Below are 5,758 nucleotides of genomic sequence, written 5' to 3' on the forward strand. Positions count from 1 at the left end.
GGTAAGAGCAGATAATTTACAAAGCAGAAAATAAAAATGTTAACCAACTCATGAAAAATGTCCAGTCTCATCATTTCACTAGTTTTAAAAACATTCCTTTGAATGTTATTCTTTCATTTCAACATTTAATTAAAGGCTAGTATTCATTAAACCTTCATGATAAAAGTACAAGTATTTTGTATGTTCTTTTTTCAATATTTTTAACGTATTATATAAAATATATTTTATAAGTAAGAAATTATATCAAAATAACCTTTATTAAGTCTTCTTTAATGGAAGCCATAAAAATAGTGCATATTTTCAAGTACTGCCTAGAAATACTTCTTTTAAACATACATACATTGTATCTATAGACTAAAATACAGCATATTACATGTAAGTGAATAATAAACCACAAGTCAAAGACATTAAAGTTATTAAAGATTAGAAAGAAAAAATAAAATTGTTCATATTAATAGATGATATGACTCTGAATGAAAATCTTAAAGGATCAATAAACATCAATACATCTCCTAGAAGTAATAAAAGAGTTCAGAAAGGTTATAGAAGAGAAGATCAGCACACAACAATCAGTCACATTTCTATACACTAACATGTAGATACATAGGTATACACTTAATTAAACATGTAGGGTGTTTATATTTTGAAAATTACAAAATGCTTATTAAAAATCAAAGACCTAAATAAGTGGAAGTATAGAGTATCCAGAATTTGGAAGACTCAACATTGTACATATGTCAGTTTTCCCAAACTTAATCTGTTTAGTGAAATTCCTATCAAAATCCCAAGAAGGCATTTATTAGACATAGACAAACTAATTCTACAATTAATACGTAAGACACTGGTCTTAAAATAGCTAAAAAAATAATCTTGACAAATAAGAATACAGCAGATACTCTGGTTTATCTTCAGATCGCATAAATCTTTCGCCTTTTCCTTAAGATTTCCGTGGAGAGGAACAATTCTGAGTCTTTATCCAATTTTTTGAGAACTTGTTTCGGCAAGGTCACATGTTAAAAAAAAAAAAAGGAATACAGCAGAAAGAATCTTACTACTAGGCTTACTACATAGCTATATTAATCAAGACTGTATGGTTTTGACTACAGCAGTGAATACACAAACATATACATGTGATTAAAATTGTATTAAACTGAATACACATGCATATGAGCACATCTGAGCACAATTAAAACTGGAAAATTCTAAATAAGATCAATGGACTGCATCGATGTCAATATCTTGATTGCAATACAGAATTATACTTTTGTAAGATGTTACAATTAGAAGAATCTAGGTAAACTGTACAATAGACGTCCATATATTTTTGTAACCATAAGTGAATCTAAAATTATCTCAATAAATCTTGTAAAATTTTAGCTGGATGCTGTGGCTCATGACTGTATCCCAACATTTTGGGAGGTCAGGGTGGGAGAATTGTTTAAGGCCAGGGGTTCAAGACCAGCCTGGGCAACAAAGCAAAACCCCATCTCTACAAAAAACATAGGCCAGGCATGGTGCCTCACGTCTGTAATCTCAGCACTTTGGGAGGCCAAGGCAGGTGGATCATGAGGTCAAAAGATTGAGATCATCCTGGCCAACATGGTGAAACCCAGTCTCTACTAAAAATACAAACATTAGCTAGGTGTGGTGGCATGCACCTGTAGTCCCAGCTACTCAGGAGTCTAAGGCAGGAGAATTGCTTGAATTCTGGGAGGCAGAATTCTCTGCCTGGGAGGCAGAGGCTGCAGTGAGCCGAGATCATGCCACTACACTCCAGCCTGGCAACAATAAAATAAAATTTAGAAATTAGGCTGGCATGTTGGCACAGAACTGTAATTCCAACTATTTGGGAGGCCTTGGTGGGAGGATCACTTGAGCCTAGAGGTTGGCAAGGCCGCAGTGAGCTATGAATCTCCACTGCACTCTAGTGTGGGTGACAGAGTAAGACCTTCTCTCCCAAATAAAAAATAATAATTTTTTTTTAATTCAAAGGTTAAGTTTATCTGGTATCACCAAGGAGCAGGGACATTTTATGTCTATTTCTCCAAACTTAGAACAATATCTAATGCAAGTTAACCCTAGATTATCTGGTTAGGTTTTATTTGAATGCATTTTGAAATTCATACTTCTGAGGGGTTTCTAATACATTTTACTTTGATATTATGCCAATGGACTATATAATTTTATTAGAAAATTATAATAAAAGTATATAAATTAACATACATGTATTAAAAACAGCACGTTATTAAATAATATTATACATATATAATGCTTATTTTAATCTTACTGGCCATTTTTAGATTCTATGTAGGTATGGCAATCATTACACATGTTTGCATGTATATTGATAATATTGTGGTACTCAGGGGCATAAAGTGAAGTAACAGTGAAAATATCTGAGGTAGAACAGTAAAAACCTTTGCCTTGTTGGCTTCATGTACTTCCAAATTTGCAGTCTCTTTCAATTCACTGGCATATCATTCTAAAATGTTTAAAATTTCACATTGTAATTGTGTTTTCCATTGAAAGGGAAATGACTAAAACTCTTCTATTTTGTAAGCACCATTTAATTTGGATTCTGTAACTGTATGAGGAAGATACAGGACAGTAGTAATACCATGTATTTTGTCCATCTACACACCCATAATCATTTCATCCATCAGAATTTTTCTCCATACACATCTGAAATTAATTTCAGGGAAAGACACTTACCAGTGATAATTTATTTTACAATCCTCATCCTACTGTATGTCTATTATTACATTATATTGTCAAATAAATACATCTTGTCACAAACCTATTTTCAAATTGTTGACAAATTGCTATGTTTTGAACAGCCTCAGAAATTCTGTTGCCCAGAGAGATGGCTATTGTAGAAACATCTGAAAAATATGACTGCATTTCAGGCTGCTTTTTTTTCCCCCTTGGCTTAAAAGAGCCATGACATTGTAGTTTGTGACAAGTGACCTATAAATACTGGAATTGAAATTTTACCACTATTTTCATGATCTGCCTATTATGTGTGTCATTAAAACAAATATGGTCTGTTACTTCTTTCATGTGTATTCAACACACTGTATTTATAAGCCAAAACCAGACACCAAAAATGAGCCAAATATGTAAAGTACCATTGAATAAAGATTTACTTGTTACTAAGGTGATAAAACAACTTCACTATTATTAATATGTATGAACTTTTAGAAAACCTTAGCTGTTCACAGCATTTATAAACAAACATAAAATAGTTAAAACCTGCTGCACAAATAGAAGGAAAAAAGTCACTACAAGTTTTATAATGCCACCTTTTTGAAGAATATTCAAAGCAGATTTATTCTAACAAAAAGAATTTGGAGTCTCGCATGTGACTCAATGCACAGTAACTGAAGACCATTGAACTAAGAAACTAAAACAACAAAGCACTATCTGTCTTCTGACTGCAAGACAGGAAATAAAAAAGAACTGTGAGTTTGGTTGTTGTTTCACAGGTCTTGCATTTTAAAAAATGTATAGATTTCATTAACTAAATATTTTTCAATATGTAAAAAAAAAAAAATATTCTTAAGCCACTTGAAATGCAAGTGCTTGAATTTCTCTGACCATTAACCATCTGTTACCTGACTGATTTATTGGCTATGATAATTTACTACCTTTAATGATTTTCAAGGACAAAACGAAAACACTAATTATAAACAAATACAAGTAGAATAACAATTACTTGGACTAGTAATGCTTTGTTAGACCAGTTAGTAACAATTTGGTGTCTCAATGTCCAACCTTTCAGCCTCTCTTCTCCAAAACATCTGGGTTTGTCTTTATAAATTGCAAACATGTTTTATTTTATTCCCTAGAATAAGACATTTCAAAGACAACACTATTGTTTACAGGATGAAAGCCATGCTTCTTTTCTCTTCTCTTATAATTTGGCAGGCTTCATGTGGACTGGAATCATAGCTGTTTAATTCTCTCCTTCATACCCAGTGCATATACTAATATCTGACACATAATACATGCTTTAAAAATTTGTAGAATTGTTGAATGGAAGAAAACGTCTTGTTTTTCTCCCTACCTATACTCAAACTAAACTCTCTTTGTTCCTGTGGCTTTCTTTGACAGGAAAAACCTTCTTTTGCCTGGAAAAAACTTACTTATTTTTTAGGAATTTCCTACTGAATGATCTCTTACAGGGAATGCATCAACTTTTCTCTTGTGTTCCCATTGCTTCATATTGAATTGCTATCATTTCTATTATAACATTTGTTGTGCTTATTTATTTTAGATGTCATTCTTTTGATTGTTACCTACTTGAAATCAAGGACGAGTTTTGTTCAAATTTCCAATACCACTTACTAGCACAGTGCTTAATAGGGTCAGTACATTCATTGATTGACAGTATAGTAATAAATATATTCATATATGGTCTTCCTTCAATATTTTTATTCATAAATAAATATAATCAACCTAGTAAAGAAAAAGTAGAAATAACTACAGGGAAACCATTTAATAAGACAAGATATGGGCATAGAAAACACATTTTGTCATTTGCAGTGCAAAGTAGCAAAGCAATAAGAAACTGAAAGCATTTTAAACAAGGATGCAACATGTTTTGATTTGTGTCTTAAAGATATGCTTCTGACAGCCTATAGAGAACATAATAGAGAAACAAAATTTGAAGCTAAAAAAAGTTAGTAGGGTATTGCTAGGAAACAGACAAGAAATGATGGTGATTTATAACTGTGATTTGTTGAGGCTATGAAAATAGTGTCAATAGTAGGGACACATAAAATAAAAATGAGAAAAAGATAAAATTTCAAAATGTCAAAATGATTCCCAATTTTTATCTTGAGCAACTAGGATATAATGAGTGAACTATAATGTATTAAAACAGAAAAAATAAACTGTGCTAACGGCATACAATAAAGAGATAAACAGATGGGAGAGATTAAAATAGGCAAGATATTTACAAAACAAAACATTACAAATTAATGGAGAGTAAAATATTATTCAATACATGGTGTTAAGACAATATATTAATTATTTTAGATAAAGACACTCAGATTTTCTTTTGCCTGTCATAAATATTACATATTTTAAAAATTATATTCAGCAAGTAAATATAAAATTAAAGACTTGATAAGGCCAGAAGACAATGGAGTTTGAAGTACAGTATGGCTCAACACTAAACTTAAAAGTGTTAGGAAATGTCACAATTAATAAGATGAGGTATTTTGATTTCTTAAAAACTAAAAACTTACTACATAATAGGCAATCCAAATTGATTTTCAATCAATAATAGAAAACCTATTTGTGGAATAAGGCAGAGAGTAAATGCACTACAATTTTATTAAAATAAATTTAAACTATATTTTATGTTCAAAAATAAACTATTTATGATATAATTTTTAAAGATAATACAGAAAGAGAATTCTGGGAAAATGGCAAAGTAGGAAGCACCAGAAACCTGTCTCCCCACAGACAACAATTGCACTGGTATAATCTGTATGATGTAACTATTTTGGAACTCTGGAATCTGTTGAGTGCTTGCAAATTTCAGGGGAAGGCTTAGATGGTAAATTGAGGTTAATTTTAGTCAATTTCTCCCTTAGCACAGTTGCTGCTAACCACTCCCTAGCTCCCAGCCTTAAGGTAGGAAGTTGTGTATTCCTGGAACAGTTTGTACACAGCTAGCAAAAACGACTCTATCTGCTGAATATCAGGAATTTATGCTTTGACCACCAATTGCCACTTTAGATAGAAGAGG

At 31.7% G+C, this 5,758-nt stretch overlaps 1 non-coding gene across 1 annotated transcript; it reads left to right on the top strand.

Moving 5' to 3' along the window:
* The first annotated feature begins 892 nt into the window (after positions 1-892).
* Positions 893-1,008, top strand: LOC119467134. The gene has a single exon (XR_005195665.1). It is a non-coding gene; the product is annotated as a U5 spliceosomal RNA (small nuclear RNA).
* Positions 1,009-5,758: the final 4,750 nt, after the last annotated feature.

Source organism: Cebus imitator, unplaced genomic scaffold (genome assembly GCF_001604975.1).
Source record: "Cebus imitator isolate Cc_AM_T3 unplaced genomic scaffold, Cebus_imitator-1.0 Scaffold12, whole genome shotgun sequence".
NCBI lineage: Eukaryota > Metazoa > Chordata > Mammalia > Primates > Cebidae > Cebus > Cebus imitator.